Source organism: Protopterus annectens, chromosome 4.part0, assembly GCF_019279795.1.
Source record: "Protopterus annectens isolate FY-2018-M chromosome 4.part0, PAN1.0, whole genome shotgun sequence".
Lineage (NCBI taxonomy): Eukaryota > Metazoa > Chordata > Ceratodontiformes > Protopteridae > Protopterus > Protopterus annectens.
Genome location: NC_056733.1, coordinates 221,285,565 through 221,310,260, shown reverse-complemented (window position 1 = coordinate 221,310,260; position 24,696 = coordinate 221,285,565). Strand labels below are relative to the sequence as shown.

The 24,696-nt window shown below is 41.7% G+C and overlaps 1 long non-coding RNA gene across 1 annotated transcript in view; it reads right to left on the bottom strand.

Moving 5' to 3' along the window:
• Positions 1–319: 319 nt before the first annotated feature.
• Positions 320–24,696, bottom strand: part of LOC122799270 — a 72,299-nt gene continuing 47,922 nt past the window's right edge. The window contains exon 3 of the long non-coding RNA XR_006364448.1: positions 320–398. This is a non-coding gene — a long non-coding RNA (uncharacterized LOC122799270). The remainder of the gene's footprint in view (positions 399–24,696) is intronic.

Below are 24,696 nucleotides of genomic sequence, written 5' to 3'. Positions count from 1 at the left end.
CGCTTTTTATTTCATTATATTTTTTCCCCTAACAGATTATTTGTTTTTCAATTGAATTGTACAGGTTTTAGGTCACATTAAAGCTGGGAAAAGTTTTGAAATTATTTATTGTGGTCTAATTTTTTATATCACAAAAACCTGGCAGTTTTAACAGTGGTGTGTAAAGATTTTATATCCACTGTACTTAGCAGATGCCACCTAAAGTAGGGATACTGCTAGCAATCTGAACAAAGCCCATCATTAGATACAATCTTTTTAAACATTCAATTTTCTGCTTCTAAAAATAGAAAATATACAAATAAACATGAAAAAATTGCTTCTTTTTACCCTTAGTTCTGTAACAGTTGGTAGGTCTGTATCTGGGGAACTTGCTGTAATCTTGTGAGCAGCCAGAACTCCTGGAAAAATACAACAGTTAATAGATGACACTGAGATATCACTGTGTCTGGAAAAGAAAAACAGCTTGTAGGGCACTACAGAACATTTCACAAATACATTAAGCTCGGAATTTGGGAAAAGTGAATGATTTAAAAACTACCTCTATGTGACAGGTAAACAGATCTAAATTCTTAACCACAACGCACTAAAGACTTAATATAGTGCCATTTCAAGATACTGAAGTACTTCATCCTACTGTTTTCATATCTCAGTCCAACTACATACTAAACTTTTTAAAATTTAGTACTGTTGTATCGTACTTGCTACATGGTAGTACAGCTGCTATAATCTGACTACCATTTTACTCTGTCCTACCTTCCAAATGTAAATAAAACTATGTTCTTATCATAACAATATAGCAGATGCCCTGTTATCCATTCTCGCTGGGGCCGGACCTTAGGCTGGATAAACGAATGGCTAATTAATCAGAAAAAAAGTATACAAAATAACCTTTATAGGTCCAAGAGGGTCTCAAACAAACAAATGACTGCTGTCAGAAAAATGGCCTCAAGCTGAATACAAATGCATCATCATCCCCTTTGGGGAGAGAGATGCCCCCACTTATGACATTAATGGCAACGTTCTAAACACGCCCCCAGGCGTGAGGGATTTGGGCACCCAGACTGAAAGCAGCCTGACTTTTGCCCATCATGTTGCTTCCATTGTACAAAATGCTTTCTACATCCCACCTCATAAGTAAGGGCATCCAGGGATGAGGTGGTCATAACATACCTGTATTCTTCCCTTCTAAAGGCCCATTATTGAGTACAATGCCCCATTCGGCATGTGCCTCCCAAAGCACATGCAGCAGCTTTAAAGACCACACAGGTTCCTCACCAGGAGGATCCAGAGCCTCAAAAATCTACCATATACAGGTAGGCTAAAAGCCTTATCTCTCTATTCTGTTTCATACAGACTCCTCAGAGGTGACCTCTGTCTGGCATACAAGATGATCTCAGACCCCACCTTGATGGAACTGCTGCATATCTGCAAGCCAAGCTCCATTAGAGTAACCCGCACACGTGGCCTCAACCTGGTCTGTGACATCAATAGGACTTGCATGTTTTGTGGAGCGTTAAGTTGTATGTACTAGCCAAAAAAGAGTGGAGTTTTTCTGTCTTTGAAACCCAGTCTGTTTTGTTTATTGGTTGCCTTTTGACTGGTTCCACGTTTTTTGGTTATCAATAGGACTTGCTGATGGGACAGACCTGTGTCCTAGAGTTTCATCTAAGAAATAGCCTCCCTCTCCACATCAAGCAGAGTCTCTCTTTACCACTTTTAAGCGCAATCTGGATAACTGGATGGGAAATAGAAAATACATGCCTGGGATTCCACCAGTGTCCCTGCTGGACAGGGGCATTGGGTGCTAATTTTTATATGCATGGGCTAAACTCTTGGGTTGGCGTATAAGGGCCTCGGGGCCAATAGCCTAGCAACTTCCTATGATCCTAAAAATCGGGCAGAACAGGATTTGTGTTAATATGCATTCTTCTAATGAATATGAAATCTAAAACTTAAAGGTCTGTCATTATTCAGCCCAGAAGAGGCAGAAGTGTTTTTTCTTCTCTGTTGTCTTTTGCTAGTGCTACGACAGAAATCTGATGGCCGGTTAAAGGGAAGCCAGATAAAAGGGAGTCTACTGTATATCGGTGTGGAATCCAGCTTCTTTAATCTGCAGATTTTAGTCACATCTTCCAGACAGCTCAGCACACAGATCTACTCGGATCTCCAGCTCATCCTCCAATCCAATAATGCTCTGGACCTCCTCAATGCCTCCAGAATTAAGGCGACAACACTTGATAGCAAGTAACTGATAAACATTTATAAACACTTAACAATCCTCCAGGCCTCTGTTACTTGGCAGGAGAATGAAGGGTGGACATGTTTATAAGTACGGACACTTACCAGCTCTAATGTTATGGCAAGTGCATAAGTTTTGCATCAGAGGTGAACCTGTCAATTATCTACAACTTGCGGGACATGGCCCCCATCTCATCACCCTGGGTGAAATCACAAAAAGGATCCACAGAGGACAGTAGCCAGAAATCAGTCCTAGTCCTGGAGTTGTGTAGCACCGGGTCTATGTTAAATAAACGAACGCTTAAAATGTCGAGTACAACATACTCCAACACTGTTAAGCAAACGTTTATTTACTCGACAGCTCTAAATATCAGAAATAGGAGTTCCGAAATGTTTTGTTTGGCCAGCACTGAAATATGTGAAGTATCACGTCATAAGTTATTCCAGCCAAGCATAAAGTGAATAAAACTAAGCACCAAAGTCTAACCATGAAACTATCGCACTACACTGACTTGTATACTAACTGCAAGACTAAACACAACTAAACATAAGACAACGATCAGTAAAATGTAGATACACATTCTAACATTGCTGCTTGTAAAGGACGTGCAGTAGCACAAAAGGATATAAATAGTGAACTACGTCTTAACTGTACAGGGCATTACCATGGTTCAAAAGCAGTACAAAAGTACATTGCTTGTTGTAAATTGAAGGACAGTGCCCGCATATGTTAAGTGCATTGCATACATATTCACGTTTTTATTGTTTTCAGTCTGTGTAGTGCCCGACAGCACTTGGGAGGAGAGGTAGCCAAACAAAACTTTTCTACGTTCTGCATTACGGCATTTTGAGCCGTCAATTAAATAAACATTCGCTTAAAAGTGTTCTAGTACGTTGTACTAGACATTTTAAGCATTATAGACCCACAGCATATAGTGTCTTGCAAAAGTATGAAAAGAAGCTCGTGTTGCAGCTGCAAAGATTTCAATGAAGCATTCTTAAAGGCAGCTTGAGAAAAAGAAGTTATGTACTCACCATAACATTCCATGTTTGTTGTCCTTGAGCTCTCCTTCCTTCTTGCTGTTTGGGTTTGGAGCAGATCCTCTGCTCTGACTCGGCCGTATACTATAGCTCAAGAGCTTTTACTGGCTCGAGGCTAGACCCTATCCCAGCATGCCTAGCAGTAGTTACCCAGATCTCATTTGAGATAACCTAGAAGTAGACCATACAAACAGACCAGAGATATACCCTACTTTACATATCAGGTGACACCTACATATAAAGGTGTAACCCTTCCACAAGAGTAATAGAAGTAGACAGAGTAACCATAAAGGTATGGTATAAAGGAAACCCAGCCAGTATAACCAATAAAAACAAGGAATTCCTCTTGATCCTCCAGGAAGGGGGAAGGAGGGTGGGAAGCAAGGAAGGCGAGATGAAGGACAACAAACATGGAATGTTATGATGAGTACATAACTTCGTTATGTTATGCTGTTCACATCTCGCCTTCGTGTACTTGCAGTTTGGGACAGCGTCCCCAGCACCTGATTCTTGGGTGGCTCACTGGAAAAAACTCATAGACACGTTTTATAGTGTCTGAAAGCCACTTTGATAAAGTCACCTTTGAGACTGCACAACCTTTTTTATTGTCTGCAAAGGATATGAACAATTGGTCAGATTTTCTAAAGTCCTTGGCCCTGTGTAAATAGAAACATAATCGTCTATGAACATCCAACTGATGGAGCTTATACTCTCTGCCTTGTTGTCATGATTGGGGAAGAGCACAGGAAGCTTATGGATTGATTCAAATTGTAGTCAGAACATACCATGGGTAAGAATGGTTCTGAGAGAAACTCGATCCTTATGGAAAATCAAGTACAGGGGGCGAATAGATAAGGCCTGTAATTCTGAAACCCTTCTAGATGAGGTAACTGCCACCAAGAAAAAGGGTCTTCCAAGTCAGAAATTTGAGCAGACAAGAAGCAGATGGTTCAAAGGGAGAAAGAATCAGAGCATCTAAAACTAAATTTAGATCCCGGGGGGAAAGGTTCTCTTACTGGAGGTCTTAAGATGGTAGTACCTCTTAGGAATGCCTTGCATAACCTATGGGACATATTGGACCCCATTTCTCCCATATGGAAATTAGAAATGGCAGCTAACTGAACTCTTGACAGTAGCTGCAGCTGCTCCTTGATCAAAGATTACAGCAAGAAATTCAAGAATCTTTAAAATGGAGCAGTAAAGGGATCAAGCTGATTTTTGTCTGCCCAATAAGAGAACCTCTTCCATTTTCTAGCATAAAGTTTCCTAGTAGTGGGCTTATGGGAGGAAATCAAAATGTGTTGAACTACCGGAGAAACATCGGGAAGCCTGGCTAAGACCAGCAGTGGAGAAACCAAGCTGTGAGCTTGACAGTTTGAGTGGAAGGATGGGGGAGACCCCAACTGATGCATCAGAAGATCTGGCACTGGGTCCAGGATCCCAGGCTCCCCAAGCAGGCGAGGCCAAAGGAATGGGAACCATATCTGATGAGGCCAGTAAGGGGCAATGAGGATTAGCTTGTAGCCCAACGACTGTGCTTTCTGAAGAACCTTGGGGATCAGGGGAAAAGGTGGAAAGCAGTCCCGGGGGCCAATCGTGAACAACTGCATCCCTGGTTGATTGTCCCGGTGGTGGGACTAGGGAAAAACAGCTGCTGCATTTGTTATTCAGGGGGGTGGCAAACAGATTGCAGCATGGCTGACCCCATTTGCAAAAAATCAAGTCTGCAACTTTCTGTTTCAGGGACCACTTGTGAGGCATCAGGATAGTCCGACTGAGCTAGTCCGACTGAGCTTGTCCGCTATCGCACTGGATTTCCCCCGGGATGTGCATTGCAACTAGAAAGCATTGGGAAGACCTCGCCCATTGCCAAAGTCGTAGAGCCTCCCAACACAAGCGGTAAGATCTGGTTCCACCCTGTCTGCTGATGCACCATACTACCAACATATTGTCGGTCTGAATTGCTATAGTCCTTGTAGGAGAGTCCTGAAGTGCTTGCAATGGCAGAAGCACTGCTCTCATCTCCAGGACATTGATGTGCAAGTGGTACTCATGTTCCTGTGAAGTCCCTTGAACAGTCTGTCCCAGATAATGCCCCCCCCCCCCCCCCCATCTGGGAAGCATCCATAGTCACTGTGGCTACAGGTTGGGGGGGGGGGGGTAGAAATGGCCTGCCTATTGACACCATAGGTGAGTGAAGTCACCACTCCAGATACTTTCTACATGATTCAGTGTTCAGAATCTGATGCGACATGGGTAAAGCCTGGAACGACCATTGTGCAAATAGAAGCTACTGTAGAATTCTCATATGGAAGCAAACCATAGGGACCAGAGTGATTGCCACCGCCATAGATCCCAGGACCTTGAGGGGAAATCTTACCTGAAATCTGTTTTGTGTGAACAGTACGACAACTTGGCAACGGATCGTTAATGCTCTTTCTTGAGGAATCTTTGCTATCATGGCCCTTGTGTCTAAATCTGCCCCTATAAAAAGGTAATATATTGACAAGGCAGATTTTTCGTAAAACAAGAGCAAATTGTAGCTTCCCTTGCCCGGATTAGTCGATGCTTGGTGGTGGCAGTAAGGAGCCAGTCGTCTAGATATGGAAACACCCAGAATCCTTGATGCCTCAGGTGAGCCGCAACTACTGTCATGCATTTGATGAACACCCTTGGGGCTGTGGTGAGACCAAAGGGCAGCGCGCTCTGAACGGATAGTGATGGCTCCCAGCCAGAAGCGTAGATTTGACAGTCTGTCAATTTTTATGTGGTAGTACGCATCCTGTAGATTGATAGAGCACATCCAATTGTTCAGTCTCAGAAAGGGAAGAATGGACTGCAGTATTACCATCTGGAGCTTTGTTTTCTTGACTGACTTTTCAGCCTGCTGGGATCCAAAATGGGTCTCCAGTCCCGTTTTCTTTGGAACTAAAAAGAACCTTGAGTACGTTCCAGATCCGATTGGTCTGCGGGGACTTCCTAGATGACTCACTCTTACCAACCTTTGAACCTCTAGGTTTGCTTGATCCCAAAGACAGGGTGGAACATCTGGGATAGAGTGTTATCTTTTTGACAGGGGAAGTTGGGAGAAGGGGATATTGTAAGTTCCAGATATTAAATCTATAGTACCCATGTATCTTCTGTGATTATCCTTATACCCAAAAGCCTGGCAGGCAATCTCCCCCAGACTGTCTCCGGAGTCGGACAGTCGGGCCTCCCTTCAGGAGCACTGGAAGGGCCTACCAGAGAATATCTATGTCACCCCGATTCTCTGGACCCCCCTCCCCCGCCGTGAGGTAGTCATCTTCCATAGTTATTTTTCCCCTCTGCCCCTGGGGGAAAAAATCTCCAAGTGTGTCAGGTGAAGCTCCCTGGGATTTCTGGAACCACATTTCCTGCTCTTCTGGCCTTTAGGATAGGGCCTAGATGGAGCAGAAAAACGTACTCCCATAGCAGAGAGTTTTGCCATCCTGTTCACACCTGGTAAGAGTCTCTTTTACCTTGGGCCCAAACAAGGACGAGCCGTCAAAGGGAGCATTGGTAAAGGAAGACTTGAAGGGCTCTGCAAAAATGACAAAGGCGCATCCAGGAGTGTCTGCGTAAGGCTAACCCTGTGCCTGCCTCCCTGCTCGCCCCATCAGCTGCGTAAGAAATTAGCCGCATGGAGGAGTTAACCACTGAAGTCAAAAATCGCAAACTGAGAAGCGGCCTTGTCAGAGGCTCCCGCAAAACTGAGAAACAGCCTTGTCAGAGGCTCCCGCAGCTGTAGGATCCTGTTAAGGTATCTCCCAACTCTTTGAGGAGACCCCTTTGAAGCCTTGTAAAGTGGGACAAATAGTTCAATGACCTGATTGTAAAGGTCACTGAAGGAAACATACGCTTCCCGTATCTGTCCATCATACGAGACTCTATTTGGCAGATGGACAGATGAAGTTTCTGCTAATTCCTTATTGGATGGCTGCTGCCACCACCATTAGCATCAACGGGAACACCTTTAGAGCAGAAGAGTCTGTCTTTAGGGGCTGTAAATTTTATTGGGTCTCTGCGGAACTGGTTCCATTGTGTCTGGAGAGCTCCAAGCCTACCGAATGCATCCAGGTACACTGGCTCTGCTTCAGAAGGAGCAAGGGACTTCCAGTCACCCCTCTGTCTAAGGATTTCTAAGATGTCTGAAAAGGAGACATCTTCAGATGGGGACCGTGGGGAACCTTCAGAGTCATCCAAATCTGTGTTTGATGTCAAGGACTCAAGGGAGTCCACATGCTTCCTCTTGTAAGTCCTCTTCCGAGGAACGCCTCAGAGGGATGCTCAGGGGAGGTTTTGGAAGAGGTGGGATCACACAATGTGGTGTCCTGGAGCATGGGTTCTCTATACTTGGGGCAGAGGAGAGGTTCGGAGGTGGACACTGGCACCGAAGGCAGACGAGCCAATGGAGCAGAAGGTGGAGCAGTCTCAGCAGACAGCATGCTCATCACCTCGAAGGCATCTCAGTCCCGACCCGAAAGAATCTCCTGCTCCGAAGAAGCCAGAGACGTCCTCCAAACAGAGGTCAATGGCTCCGAGGCCGATGTAGGAGCCCCAGCTGACCTGTACCAAAGCTCCGAGAGGGAGAGTAGGGTCAGACAAGGGTTCGATGCCACGCCACCCACCCCCAGGAGCCGATGAGGGAGCGTCGGCAATCTCTTGAAAGGAGGTATCGAGGAGATTACAGCGGTAGTCTGAACCCAGAGGGGGTTAATGGAACAGACTGTTCCCCCACTAAGACTTCCATACATTCTGGCTCCGAACTCAAGTCTCGGAGGAGGAATCAAGACAGGTGTTGTTTGGGCTGTTAGCACCATTTCCATCTGGGATGGGCCCAAAGGTATTTTGGCTAAGGCTGGTGTCCTAAAAAGCCTCTACCACCCTCAGAGAGGCTCCTGGATGACCTAGTGGAATGGGTTGCAGACCGGTGACTGCCCCCCACAGATTGTAATAATGGAGACGGTGGAGCAGACCGCACCTGTTCCATGGCAGGAGACCTGGAATGCTTGTGGGACCTTACTGGCTCAAAAACACAGACTGTGCTGTAGGTAAAAGTGCCTTATCGGAACCAAAAGTCGGGTCTGACTTAGCTTGTATTTTGCCCTTCTCTTTAGATGGGTCAGAACTCAGAGCTGAAGAGGATGAAGGCTGGACGGAGTCCCCTCCATAGCAGCATCAAAGGGGACCTTCAGTAAACCTCTTAAGATTAATTTGTTTCTTCTCTCCTGCAGGACTCGTGAACTAAAGGCATGGCAGATAGAGCACAAATCTTGCAGGTGAACAGGTCCTAAACAATATACACAACTCGTGTGTCCGTCTATAAGGGACATCTTTTGGCAGCACGAGTCGCACCATTTGAAACCCAAAGATTTTGATTCCTTGGCAGTATCTTTGGACATGATAGAGAACAGCACTATGTAAGGCTATAAACTACTGACAAGATAACTATCCAAAAAAAGAAACTTTTTTTTTTTTTTTTTATTTTTTACAGACAGGAAAGCAGAGATTTTAACAGACAGGAAAGCAGAGAAGGGGGGGAGGCTCTTAAGTTAAACGGCAAACTCTCCACCTAAGGAGAGCCTCCAACTTAAATGGTAAATCCTTAAAAGTTAAAGAAGAAAGAAAAAAAATGAAGAACTCTCTAAGTTAAATGGGTCTAGAAGAGGGAAAAGGACCAGAGAGAAAAACGGTTAGTCTCCAACAAATGCAAGTCACTCGGACAGGATAAGGAAGGTATAAGAACGAAGGACAGGCATTAATAACTAGTTAGAGAGATAAAGAAGACGATTTCAACAAGAACAACAAATAGAAAAAAAAAATAGAACACAACACTTAGCCTAAGCCAGTATCCGCAATCTCGACGCTGCAAGCGGCAAACGAAATCTGGTTAACTACTGCTAGACATGCTGGGATAGAGTCTAGCCTAGGGCCAGTAAAAGCTCAACGCTGCAAGCGGCAAACGAAATCTGTTTAACTACTGCTAGACATGCTGGGATAGAGTCTAGCCTAGGGCCAGTAAAAGCTCTTGAGTTATAGTATACGGCCAAGTCAGACACTAGGGTCGGCTCAGAATCCAAACAGCAAGAACGAAGGTGAGATATGGACAACATAACATGATGCCTTTGCTCTAGCTCAGAGGACAGCATGTTAAAAAGCTACATACTTCTACTTTTCACAGCCATCTAAATAATGTTATTTTGAAGACTTTGGAGCCCAGAGTTTGCCAAGAGTACGAGAAACAAAATGTTGACTACTACTACTAGCACCACCACCACCTAACACTACTACTTTCGGTCCCATTCAAAGACCACTGCTGCCTATGAACATCCAACATAGGATACAAATTTTCTCTGAATATTAATTATACTGTCATCTTTGAGTTAATTTGATTTAAACTGTTTTCTGTTGTTGGGGTACTGTAGGGCTAGTCCACATAGGCACTCTATGCACAACATTTGGAGCTTAGAATTGTCTGTGCAGACTATCACAGTTAAGTGTTCCATGGCAAACACTTTATACTCTGCTTCTAGCCAAACCAGCCATGAAAGCAGGTAAGTTTCATCTATGAGGGAATCTGGAGGGAAAACCACCCAAGGCATGGGTGAGCCTACGTCAAAAGCCTCCAGAAAAAATGACTCCTCCAGAGAGGGAGCTTTGGTGGTCCAGCCTATGCACTGGTGAAGCAGCTCCAATAAAAACCACCAAAAGGGAATTTATCAAGTGATGACATTGGGGAATCCTTTCCTTCCTTGTGGTCAGCACCTTTGGTGAGGGATTGTTCCAGGGAATCCAAGTGCTGCTTCTTGCACACTCTTCCCCATATCTCCTGCTCTGATAAAACTAGAGAAAGGGGGAACAGTGGGGTAGCCCCTTCACAGGAGCAGTCTGGAGGCTAGTTGATGCAGGCTATGCTGTGATGACTGGACAGAGGAACAGATAAAAACACAGAGGTGAAGGCTGGAGACATCCAACCCTTTTCTCTAGCAGAGAACATCCTTGCCACATTGTCAAAAGCAGAGGCCAAAGCAAGCCTCTTGGATTTGAGGGTCCTGGAACCCAAGGGTACCTAAAACACCAAACCCGAAAGGGTAGGGTCTAGACCCAGATCGGAGCTGAGCTATCTAAAGCTGATGCTCCAAGGTGGACCGACAATGCCAAAACAGAAATAGCTGACTTCACCCAAGAACTTCAGCCTCGACAACAACTTCAAGGTGCTAAAGGTCCCAAAAAAGTTGGGGTTGAGGCTACCATGGAACAGGACAGATACGATTCAGAGGGTGGAAATTCGACCGGCCCTGAAGACCTTGTATCCAAAAAGGGCCTAGGGAGAAAATCTGAAAGAAGGAGCAGAGGGCCCCAGAGCTCAAATCGGACGCAAGGGGATAAGCCTTAACTGCATCTGTGCCTGCAAAAAGGACCACATCAGCTGCTCAAAATCAGACTTGTTTGACACTGTTCATGGACCTTAACGACCGGAAAGAGGCCACGGAAGATGGCTTTGAGGGTCAATGTGACAAAGCCGCATACTGTATCTGAGCCAGGAAGCTCTGAACCAGGGTGAATATGGGGGAGGACTCCAGTGAATGAGGAGGAGTGCAAGGAGAAAAGGGAGACTGCTACTCTGCCAGAAGGTGCCCCTTAGAACAGAAAAGGGCTTGGAATGCTCACAGCCTGAGAGGTCTTTCATGAAGCCAAAGGTGATCAGTTCAGAGATATCCAAGTCGTCGAGATATTGGAACCAATATACTCAGGGAGGCCGGACAAGGGACCTTTGGACCCAGGGAACCCAAGTGAGCTGTTCCAGAGATGGAGGCCGAAAACCTCTTACATTTCCCTGTTGGAGTGACTAGAATCTCTCAGTCAAGGCTTCTCCGACCTGGTCTTGGGATCCAGGGGAGAAGCCAAGGGGCAGAAACTGAAAAGCTGGATGACAAAAAAGACCATTTCAAATAAGTTCGGCCTTGCACTCTTAACAGCATGAAAGGCAAAGCTCTCAGAAATACAGCAGCTGGAGTCTAAATGCTACAGACAGAGGCAATTAACACATTTGAGGTGCATCCTGTAAGGGCAGTTTGCTCCCACAAGAGATGGGCTTTAAATCCCTTGTCCATCCTTACCACCCAAAAAAACACACGAACGCACAGTAGCAAAAACAGAAAAAAAAAAACTAAGATGGGGAAGAAGGGCAGGAAGGGAACAGGCAAAAAAGGTATCCAAGCTACCTAACCTACAAAACTAACTCACTGCCACAATACACTACCTACAGCAAACAAAAAAAGGCTAAACACTAATTAGAGGGGTAAGTGAAAGGAAAAACTAAACAAAACGAAGCACCTACAGGAGCCAAGGACCAAGCTGCAGACCACAAAAGGCAGCAAACTATATCTGGGGATTTGAGTAAGGGAAGTGGAACCCAGACAGGCTAAAAGCTTTAGAATCGCCTGGTCACGGACCCAGATAGGGTAGACATTGGATCAGGCCTTTAACAGAGGTACAACTCAAACTAGTATGAATGTGCTAAATATTCTTGTACAGTTGAAACACAAGTGAAGGAATCTAAACCTCTGCAGGAAATCCAGACTGTAAAACAAAATCATGCATCTCTGTATGCCTTCCTGTCTCAAGGCAATAACCTGATGACCCTGAGGAAGGCAAGATGCATTCCCAACCATCAATAGATGTGGAAAAACTACACAATCACATGGAAAGACAGGAGGCTGGGATGAGGTCTGTCATGACAAATGAGAAGGATTTTGGATGTCTACAGAAGTAGTTTCTCTCCAGAAGAGGCGGCCACGGCAAAGGAAACCAGGCTTATTGAAACCAAATCAGGGATTACTATTTTTTTTTTTTTTTTTTTTTTGGTAGAGTTGCATTCAGAATGAACTATGGGACAAGGAAAAAGGTGAAAAGTTAGAGACCAGAAGGCCACCTATGGAACAGAGGGGAAGAAAAACTGCTGCATTTACTATTAATTGTGAATTCAAAAAGACATCATAACAAGGCTTTCCCCAATCAAGAATTGGGGGGGGGGTCAGCATTACAGGCTACAGGTTAACTTCTGCAGCATCAGAAGGTAACAAGTGAAAGCCCCAGCTTCATGACATTGAAAGATGGAACCCTTAATATGAGCTAGACCAGATACTGACCAATGTTATGGGTACTAGAGGAAGTGGGGAGAGGAGTGGGCAAGAACAGCAAAATCCATGGTGACGGGGATGTGCTGCAATTGTGGGACATACTGAAACTTTTAATTTCCCTGAAGGTGCTGCTATGCTGTACTTGCTGGACTGGAACCAAATTCTTGCTGGCTGTTTACTGCTGAATCAGAAGAGACACAGAGCTTCGCATGACTGCATCTGTAGTCTGTTTAAAGCATCAAACTGCACACTGATAAAGAAATATATTTTGCAGCACAATACTATTTTACTGTAAGCACGGTTACTAATAAATAACTTAACAAACGATACATACTCTGGTTTGTAACATAAATGTACCAAGACTTTACTCTTTATTGGTATGGAAGATTGTAACTGCTTTTCCAATACAATACCTCGGAACAAGTGTGTCCCTACCAAATACCTCCAACATAATTCGATTTGCAGTTCTTGTATACTGTTCTAGTCACGCACTTAAGATCCTGATTTTCCTTTTGGTATCTTTTTTGGGCTTAATACGGAAACATCTATTCTGATGATACTTTTGAGACTTGTTTTTAGGAATGTTTTGTAATAGCGACTTTCCTGTTGTCCTTCTGTGAAACCATTTAAGCACTTTTGCTGATCTGAGAATCAGTAATTGTTTTTCCTGCTGATTTTACAAAAAGCCATGTCCATTAACAGAAGTCTGAAAGGAAACATCTGTAAGAATACGTCAAAACTGTTCTGCTGCCGATATTGAAAAAACATATTTTTGAGGAACTGATATTGAGGGAAAACATGTTTTCTAAGGAATCACGTATTGCAGAGTTTATAAAAAAGCATGTCTATTAAAAGATATTTGTAAACTTTTCTGCAAACATGAGAAAAAACATGCAATACTTACTTTCCAGAATTGCTTTTTTTGATGCTCTGAAGAAGCCTGTCTGTTATATAGCATGGATACCCATTTTACATTGCTAAACTCTCTACATATATTCAAGCAAAATTTTTATTCTATGCTTTATCTTTCAACATATTTACCACATAATTAATTTCAATCTTTTATACACTGTTAAATGTAACATGGAATGCCAGTAAAATTACAGCAAGAATCGAGGTGCACGCCAACAATGTCTGTAGTGATATAATTGACATCACTAGCACTATCCAGCTAAGGAATACCAAAACAATCCTCTGACTTGCATGGCCAGTGTCTATGATGCTGCTCCACTCTAATTTCCTGCCTAATTTGCTACTAGTGCAGTCCCAACTTTTGGGACAGTACCATGGAGACCTGTGGATAAGTAGTCCACTACTCCACCACGCAGCCAACCCACATGTGTAAATGAACGGCTGGCCATCTATTTTTTTTCTGAGAGCTTCATGACATTTCATTATACTACCATGGAGCAGATTTTTTTTTTGGTGGCCAACATCTGTAGATTCAATACACTGCTACAGAAATTTGTTGTCCAATAGGGTACTCTTATACAATTAGCTCATTATCCAAGGTACAACAGCATAACAGAAAATTATTAAAAAAGCAGCCATAAAAAATCATTAGTGCAGTAGACACAACACACAGTCAGGGAAAAAAACTGGTTCATAAAAACATTACATTCTTTCCCACAGCTTTCAGCATACTTGTAGATATGTACTTAGCATAATTATGGATCTGCATGACCCATGTCCATCTGCTTCAAACCATACTACTATTAAAAAGATGGCCTTAATTACTTAACACATTTAAAAACTTTCCCAAGCTCACACTCCTCCCACAACTCCCCTAACACATTGCCTTGCTGACTTTTCAGGTCTTATTTGCTGCAAAATGCACCCACACAGAGAAACTGACCCAAGCTCGACTAACTTTTTCTAACAATATAAATTGTTCAGCTTTCTGTTGTATTTTGAAGCTTTTCATGAAGTCTTGTTAGACTCATACAGATCAGACCTTTTTTTCAAAGATCAAGATGACAAGACAATCTGAGCCTAGTTCAGTGGTCCAGAGCAGTGCTGATCCATTTTCTCTTCCAGGGAATTCTCCAATTACTATCTTCCAAAAGTCACTCTTCTTGGCTACAATATCCCCAGTCTCAAAAAGAGAGGCAAACATCTCTGTCATGTTGCAAGTTTTTTCTTTTACCTGCTTTTCTGCAGGTATCCCAAACCTGGCACCACCACCACTACATATTTTACTATACTATTTGGAGAAAACATAACCGCTGAAAATTACAGTATTTTCACAGAAAAATAACATTCATTCATTTAAAAAAAGCATTCATATCCTTTTATCAACTTTCTAATGTCACTATATCACAATTTCTTAACATAACCTCCGATTCTACACTGCTAGAGAAAAGTTACAGGACCCAGATGACCCATTTCTTACTGGTGTTCATGTTAACTGGCCTAAACATATTGGTAAAATCTAGGAAGGTCAGAAACCTTACTTTAACCTATCCAATGACAAAATTCAAACACAGAGAAGTCTGAAACTCGATTTTTGGAATGTCTCCATTAGAAATCGTATGGAGCTGTCCAGGTTAGGAGACAATACAGTTAGACTGTTCCACTCATTTGGACTTCTCAAAAGCTCCCAGGCTTTCCTCACTTCTTCACTTTGTTTTTTTTCTTTGGGACGGATAACCCATACTGCTGTAAGTTTACCTTTTCCTTTGGTAAACTTTCAGTAAGATACTCAATTTGTTTCATACAGTTAAAACATTTTTTTTGCTTGACTTGTTTCTAGGTCTCAAAGTATGAGATTTACACAGCAGTGACAGAATCCCAGGTACCAAACTACTAACATCTACATTAACCCCCAAGCTGGCATCTACATTAGCCCCCAAGCTAACTACAGAAGCTTCAGACATCTAAATACATTCTATTATAGCAAAAGGAATCATCCCTGTACTCAGCCAGATCCAGACATCTAAATACATTCTATTATAGCAAAAGGAATCATCTCTGTACTCAGCCAGATCCAACTTCTCTTCAGTTAGTTATTTTACCACATTCCATCTGCACTATTTTATTAACAAAATTTCAAAGGATCATCACTGGAATTCAAATACAAGTCGGGGTGACCATACATGCCTTGCCAGGACCCACACATATGAAATGCATTCAGTTTCTAAAAGGACAGGTCATCATACCTAGAATGAATTTGTGGAAGCCCATCCAAATGTCAAGATTGCTTTTTAAGGCTAGAGAAAGAAGAAGTCACTCTGCTTTATATTCAAGACAGTATGTATCAAAGATGGGATAAATATTGGTAGTGTAACTGTCCCTCCAGTGTATATGGTTTAGGTCTTGTCAGAGATTTAAATCCTTAGTTTGAGTGATAGTGGAAGACATCTTTTCTGAAGTGCAAGACATCAAGTAGGACTAGGTTCTTAATGGCACAGAATGACAGACATCTCCATGTAGGAGTCCTCAGGTTACAGATTTTCAAGAATGTCTTGGTAGTTAAGGTATAGTTGTACAAGTAAACTTACCTTAACAAAATGAGATTGCTGTTGAAGAAGCCCAAGCAATGTGGGTTATATACTACCAAGGTTATGACCACTAGCTAGCTTTCAAAGCTTCAGGACACATTCCACTTTCCCTAACCACTAAGGGCCTTGATAAGAGCTTTACAAAAAGCAGCAGTTGGGATACCAAAAGCTACATAATTTTCTTGTCTCAAGAAGGGAGGCTAGAATTCTGAAAAGAAAATGCTAGGAAAGGAAGAATCTAACATAACATAAATAACTATATGTAATGGTCACACCCTGGCAATATACTTTAAAAAGGTGGGGGGGGGGGGACAGAGGACTGCTACTGCAACCATGACCCTTTAGAATGGTTTACTATCAAAATCCAGAAATGGATTTTGTCAAGTGATCATGTCATTGGGAAAAAAAAAATATATAGCAAACAAAAATATCGGAATGGCAAAAATAGCTAAGCCAGTAATGTTGATCCATCCCGGTTTCGACACAGTCAACATTACCTTCTGTACCTTGTCTTCCAGTCACTTCCAACTAACGTTGGGGGAAAGCCCCCCCCCAGCATCCCCACACCCCCTGCTAGTTATACAAACTCTGAGATCGCACTACAGTGAGGAAAATGGGTACATTTCCTGGATCCCCACTGTACTGTGATCTCTAGGTAGACTGTTGACCTCACAACATCGAATGCACACTAGCATTAGCGGTTGTGGAGTAGACCATTTTAGGTTCAACCTTCCATGAATTGGAAATTAGCATTTCAACCATTGCCAGTTCACATGAATGCCAGCCGAAAGTTTGATAGTAAACCTTTTAGAACGTGTATTGTTATGGTAATTTTACTTGCAAAACTGCACTAAATTCAGCATTAAATAAATGAAGTAGACTAAGCTTCTTGGGTATATTACTATAGCTTAGGAATATATAGGGAGAATCCAGGAGGCATTGGACAATAGTCCTACAAATCTGGTTCTGAACCTGGAAAAGGAATCCAGTTAGTAATGCTCTGTAACGTATGTACAAGAGGACCAAGTTGCCGCCTACTATATACCTCTCCAAAAAGGCCACAAAAGAAACCAAAGTCCTGGCAGGGTGAACCCTGAACCTCCCTGAAGTGACTTATGATGAGGAGAATATCAAAAAGAAACAGCCTGAGACAACAACCTAGAAATGATCTCCTTTGACCCCCATTGTCCCTTCTTTGTATATTTCTTATCTTCATACAAAACTAACAGATCAGCCTTCCTGAAGTACTTTTTCTGTCCAAGTAGTATCCGAGCTGCCAATAGGCAACCAAAAGTATTTCAAAAGATTCACTCCCCATCATTTTAGGTTCTGGAAAGAATAATGGGATATTAATGGATTGGCTCAAGGTATACTCAACTTCATGCATAAGAGGAAGATTTGTTTTCAAGAAACTATCCTTGTTAAAAATTGGGTAGGGGTCAACTCACCATGAGAGTTTGTAACTCAGATAAACTTCTTAAGATGTTAGGGAAATGAGCAACACAGTTTCACAAGTTAAGAACCTCAATTCAGCCTGATGAGCTGGTTTAAATGGAAGTAGTGTTAACTTTTCAAGCACAAAGTTAAGATTTCCAAAGAGAAACTATTTTCTAGGTGGACAAATGTAAAACCCCTTTCAAAAACTGCTCGACTTGAGGACAGGAAGGGTGGATTTATGGATCTATGGGCAGACAAACAACCGGCCTGAAGATAGATTTTGACAGAAGTCCAGAGGATAATAGCTCAAAAACAACAACCAGAGGCATCGGGGTATTGAAAGGGTCCTGCACTTAGCATGGCACCAACTTGAAAATATTTTCCACTTACCACGTATCATTTCCTAGTAGCCTCCTTTAGTACCTGCTGCACATCCTCATAGAAGAGGTGCCTATACAGTATCAAAACTACCATACAGGCAGGTCAACTGAAGTTTTGTCAAGCTGGGGGTTTAACAACCCCCATCTTGGAAGAGTAAATCCAGTCTGTGGGAAAGTCTAAGGGAGTACTGCTGCTGCCTAGGCAAAAAGGGAGTCGCCATAATCTTTGGGAAGTCCTTCTGTAACATTAGAAGAACCCTGGATAGCACGTGAAAGGTGACATCTATTTGAGGCATTCCCCACTATTTGAGGCATTCCCCACAATTGTATCAATTCTCTGGAAGACCCCCCCCCCCTCCCAGCTACAGTTTCTGTTCGTGAAGGTTTACCCTGATCCTGCACCAAGCTTGCCATAATGGTTTGCTCAGACAGAATGCAAGAAGCCGAAGAGTCCAAGTAAGTGAATGCTACCTTTTGGGGTATCATGGCATAACTCTGGTGGAGTTTTTAAATCAAACCTGGAACAGAAGCTGCTGTTATAAAAGGAATAACTAGTAGGGCATATAAAATATTGCATAACTATAAGAATCAGAGGTTAGAAAGATTGGGAAGAGAGACTAGAAAAGCAATCTTCAAGGAAACAATTGGAGGGCACATTTATGGCTCCAAAGTATACAAAGTCCAGGTGGTTTAGGATTTTTGCTTCAAAGTGTTTGCATAGGTATTTAAACCCCAAGCAGACATCAAAAGAATTTTCCTCAATTAGACAGCAAATATTGGAGGTTTGACAAATAAGAAAAAGGTCAACTGAGAATGCTTTTTGGGAGTTTAATGGAGCTGGCAGATTTTAAAAATCCACTGCAGACCACACTGTCAAAAATATCGGGGATAAAATGGCTGCAACAAAGGAAATTCTTTTGAACTGGGACAAAGGATAAGGCCTTATTCAATTCTGTTGGCTATCAAAAATTAAATTACTAGAAAATCTAATCCAACTATATTTGAAGTATTTAATATTGTAAATGAGAGAAAGCCCAAGAGTAATTTTTAGAAAAGAGAAGGGGTGACTTGCGCAGAAATAAATGGAATTTGTGAGAACAATACATGCAGAATAACGTTTAGCAGGAGAAAGTTTAAGTGAAGGCAGGAAGTGAACAATTTCTGCAATACTGACTGACGACAGTGGTTAGAAAGAATGTACATGGTATGTAAATGAAAAATGTCAATATGGGCCGTTTTCTATTAATGTACGTTCACCTATGTCTTGAGAAATAAAGGTGCCTCAAAAATCTGGTACTCCAACCCTTGTTTATATTCCACATCATTGTGGTGTTGTCAGTAATAACATGCAGAGGTCCTGGAGACCAGGGATAGTTTAAAGGCCTTTCAAGCATTGATTACTGACAACATCCTTGATATTTATGTGCTTTTGTCTTGTCCTGTTTATTCCACAGATTTTGTGCTTCATCCCTTTTGGAATCAGCATCAACCCCCAAGCAAAACCTGAGGAATCTGTTGTGAAACACTGATGAGGAGGAGATGGAATTACTGGAAATAAAACTGGTTCACCCAAAACAAACTCCCTTACAAATCCTAGCACTGGAATCTCAAGAGATAAAGGCTGATGGCACAAAGACCAGAATAACCTGAGGTACCATTTCCTTTTTCTCATGAGAAGTCTGCCCAACAGATTTAGGATAATCACAGAAGCCATGACATCCAAAATCCTGAGAAATTCATTAGTAGATATCAGACAGACAGTGAGAGAAAAAGGCCAGGAAGTTTTCCTGGTACAGTTTGTTGTCCTGAACAAGTCTTCTTCCTAAAGAAGTATCCAGAAGAATTCCAGAAAGCTATTCTGCGAGAAAGGATAAGAAAATTTTTGTACGTTCATTTGAAACCCCCAGACTGAGGATATTCATCAATCTGAGTCTTGACAACTGGAAATTCTGGCAATACAAGACAACTGTCCAGATATGTAATACATGTACATTGAAATCTGCAGTAAGCAATTAATGGATCCACTTTGTAAATATCAGTGTGCAGTAGACAGACCAAGACAGACATTGATGTTTGGAGGACACAAAAATTCTAAACTGCATCCGAATTCCTTTGCAATAGGAATGTGATGAGCATCTTTCAAGTCTGGTACCATGAAAATGAGATGGGTATGAAAGGTAACAATGTTTGGATGGGCACCATTTTGACACTTTAGGAACTTGATACAGAGAAAAAAATAAAGTCTAGACCTGGTGTCAAGTTTTCTTCTTCTGGCACAAGATCATTAAATAAGGAACTTCGCCCACCTAATCTGAATGCACTATTTCCCTTAAGGCAACATGTAATTCAAAACAGAGATGCTTGGTTTACAGTTTAAGGAGTAATAGTCTCAAAAAGCAGGAGGAATTCCCACTGTCACCTTTACCACTGCTAGACTATTCCCAGAAGCCATTACTGTGCGAGAATCAAATGCCAATGGGGAATATGAAGGCCTAGACAGAGATGGCAAGGGGTGAAGGGGGGTGCAGAGACAAGCAGTCATTCTGACTTTTTGGAATGCCTATAGTTCCGCGAGGCTCTCACTTTTAGTGCATCCCTATTTTTTTTTTTTTTCAAATCTATAAAATGGTTTATAAAAGTACCTTGTCGTTTGAATTACTTTTTACCTAACTTAGAAAAGGAGGGTTGGAAAATTTGGGTCATCCCTTGACTCAAATTTTCTTATCTTATAAGGACCCAAGAAGCAAAAGGGTTAAAACAGAACATCCTTGTTCAAGATGAATTTAAAAATCTCAGTTTTAACATCTTCTGGGTAAATTTTTAGACCCTAACAAAGGAAATCTTCTCATAACTGAGCCAGTAACAGCAGCTCTGGGACACCACAGGCAGAATCATACGCACATTATAGTGTTTGGTTACACGAAAAGCAGATGCAATTAAGAATTCAATTACGTTTTAACCTCTGAAGAGGCAAGGATGACAGTTAACCTTCTCATGTTCTCAAAGAAAGCCAGTAAAAATTTCAACAAGAGAGCCTGGCGGTTCACAATTCTGAAACTAAGTGGCAGAACAGTAAACTCTTTCCAAAGCTATCAAACGCTTTCTTATCCTTGTCAGAATGAATAGGGTTAGCATTTAGTCTCTTAAGCAACAGAAGTTTTAGATACAGAAATAACTGCAGGGTCTGTTTTATGCATTAGAAAACATAAGAGCCCAACATACTGAAGTTTAACTTACCAGACTTAAGGAGCTGGACTGTCAGGCATGTTGCAAGCTGTTAAAGAAAACTTCTTAAGCTGAGAAACCAGGAGAGACAGCTAAAAGCTGTGGAAAACCAAATTGCAGCAAATCACAATACTCTTGCTGGGAAATAGGGATTTCATTTCATTCCCACTGAAATACCGCTTACATTTTGGCTCTAGTCTCAGAACCAACCAACTTTTCTTTTGGCAACTCTGAACACTTTCTTCAGTATCACACTCTTCACCTTGACGTAAAAATCATTGAAGAAAAACACTTGACTTGTAGTCAGTGAAGAAACATCTAAAAACATTAAAAGCAGAAAACAATCCCTTAGCAATTCCCAGCAAGTCTTGTTACTTTTCCCTGTCCACGGCTACAGTAATACCTTTACGTTTGTTTTCCTAGAAGACTCCCTGGAAAAAATACAGACTCGTGGAATGGGGACTATCCCAGGAATCAACCACCCTAGCCCAGCTATGTGGATCTAGATTACAGCACAATGAGCAAACACACATCATGCTGGTCCACTGTAAGCCTAACTCCTTGGACATTCAAGAGCACTGGGGAAGGCAGCTGTAGAGCTTGCATACTAGAATGTTGATCCTTAAAAAGATTATAGGTCCTACCTAGGAGAATGAATGGGCCACAAGTCTTGCATAAAAAAGAAACAGACTCACACTAATTAATGAAGTATTAATGAGAGAATTAACAAACGTTTCCAGCCTAATGATACATTCTATTCCGCTTTTTTTTATTCTCTTAATAAATCAGCACTGCTGGTTTTATCTAGATGACATATTGACAAGGAGAAAAAAAAAAAAGGGCTGTTCTGCTGCACCCATCTACAATTAAATGACTTCAGGACGTGCTATGCGAGTGGGATTAACAGCTGCCATTTTGTAACACCCACTGAGAGCAAGTCTGACCACAATTCCATTATTTATTCTAACAAATTCCATTATGTTCCCTGAATTTCCCATAAGATCCTGGGAAACAAAGTAATCTCATGAGGATTATAACCAGCTGAATCTTACATGCTCATACCTGGAACATCTTAAAAGAAAAATAAGAGCCAAACTGAAAGCAAAAAAAAAAAAAAAAGACCCCTCCCAGTAGCCTTCAAGTCAGATGGAAAATAAAAAAATGCATTAACATGAGGGTACTTGTTCCTCTATATAGCAAACACTTATAAAGCCAAATTAAGAAATAAGCATTTTCACTTCAACTGTAACACAACCTCTTCAGACCAACTCAAATAGAGGTCTTGTTTTGTTTTTAAGTTGTACAATACGAATGTAGATCTACCTCAAAATGCATCAACAAGCCAGTTGGTAGAATTCACTATGGACTTTCTAATCCAAATCAAATCCATCATTAATACAAAGGACTAAGGTTTCTTCATAAAATTGTTTGCAATGATCTTTTTATGAGCTTCTAGAAAAAAAAAATCACGTAGCAATAAATAGTGAAGATTAAAACCTCACTTCCTTAAACTATTCAATATGGAGAGAGTTAAAGTTCAATATTTACATATTCCACATGCAATTCAGCATAAAAGTTCAATAAAAATTCAGTGTACACAATGCAGACAATTCAGTGTGTGACAGAATAATTTTCCAGAATTAAACTCCTTATGTTAACCAAAAGAGTGTCTAGGAAATCAGAAATGATATTGTTTTGTTATATTAAACTAAAACGAGTATGGAATAACAATATGGAAACCTTATAAGAAAATAAGCATGAATAAACTGGAAAGAGTACAGCAGAAATATACCTAGGGCATCCATGGATGTGAACACTTAAGTTATTATGAAAGACTAAAATATCTGTAAATCAAAAATCCCTTAACGCAAACTCCAGTTCAATATCATATAGTCACAGGTGACTCCATGTTGACACACACTGATGCACCACTCTCCACAGTGCAGAGAGGGTCTCATGCACTCAAACATGCAAATCCATGACCATTAAGTACACATAATCACAGTGCACAGGAGTGTAAATGACAGGGGATGTATACCTCCCTAGACCACATGAAGAGTGCTCAGAGTCTCTAAGGCAGGTATGAACCTAGCCTCGAGCAGCACTCTACCATCAAGAACGATGCTGAAATAAGAGCAAGTTACTTGGCTTCTGGTGTCATTCTAAGAGGGGATAACCTGCATCTGCATTGGAGGAGATGGTAGAAGTTCATAACTGCTTTGCCAAGGATGGTCTGCACCTATTCCCCCCAAAGCTTTTGCATATATTGGCTAAATCCTTATTCTCCACAGGACTTTTAAGGCAAAATAAGTTTTCTAAATCTTTCAAACACAAGGCAGAATCCAGATAAACGTACTGCTGCTCAAGGCTAGGAGCCTAAACAAACAGTCCCTACAAGCAGTCTTTACCCTGGAAAATGCACCATCACAGAGATCTCTTTCAAGAGCTAAAGGTGGTGGTCTCTGCATATTCTTAAACATTTCACCTTCAGGCTTGTTAGAAAAGACAACGATATGCAACTCCTCCATATCCAAATTACTGTTAACAAAACCTCCTACCATATCACAGCTAACAATAGGACCCCCTCTGTCCCACTCAGCCCATACCCTCTACCCAACTAGTAGAGTGTCACTATGCATCAAGTTTACCACCATTCTCCTAAGAGGACTTCCAAATAGCATTCTATATACTGGGAGACTTCTACAACTTCAAAACACGTATGCCCTAAAATCTCGGATTATTCAGTACAAATTCTGGACCAGCTAGCCTACATCCCCAACAACGGGGCGATAACCTCCTTGATGTTTGGTTCTCGCCAATATGGGACAGCTTTGCTTTGGTCTCCACCAAATGTCACTTCCTCCCTGGTCAAAAAAAATCAGACCACAAATTATTTACATGCACTATTAAGACTGAAGCCAGAAGCATTCTCCAATACATCTGTATTCAGCTAGTGTGAAGGCTAATCAGCTAAAACTGAGTGACTTGACTAAATTCAAAATCCCCTTCCAACCTACTGACCCCAGTGATTATGCAGAATCATTTATTGCCAAACTCTACACAAATATAAATTGCAAAGATAAATCTGTACTCCAGAGATGTAAACACAATGCCAAATTTAAGAATAACCTTCTATGGTGGAACCAAAATATAAAAAAAACAGGCTTTGTCGTAAAAGAAATTTCACACAAAATAATTGGAATATGCTAAAATGCCCCTGCTAAATTTAAGCAGGGAACTCCAGACCCTTATCTAAAAATCAACCAAAGCCAGATATGAAATAAAATAGCCATCCAGGCAAAAAGATAAACCACAAAGCCCTCTATGTTAGAAACCTCAGAAACAACGTATAACACTATGCAGAGCTAAAAGTAAATATCACACACTCTGCTAGCAGGCAAGGTCCTACAGATCACAGTAACTAATTTAGCCCAAACTTCAATCCCAATATTCCCAGAGCGCATACCCGAATCTACAACTCTTCCTCAAGTCTCATAAGAGCAAGTTCTCAAGGCACCATCAAAGGCTAAAAACAGTACTTCCATGGGGCTGGATTAACACAGAGGGCTACTAACTGGTCAGCCCGAAACAGTCAGACCCCCTACAGGGGCTATTCATCAGCCACAAAACAGACTTTGCAAATGGAGGACAGCAACTATCATCTCCTTTGCATAAGTGCAGGAAGTCAACTGACCTTAATGAAACACCATA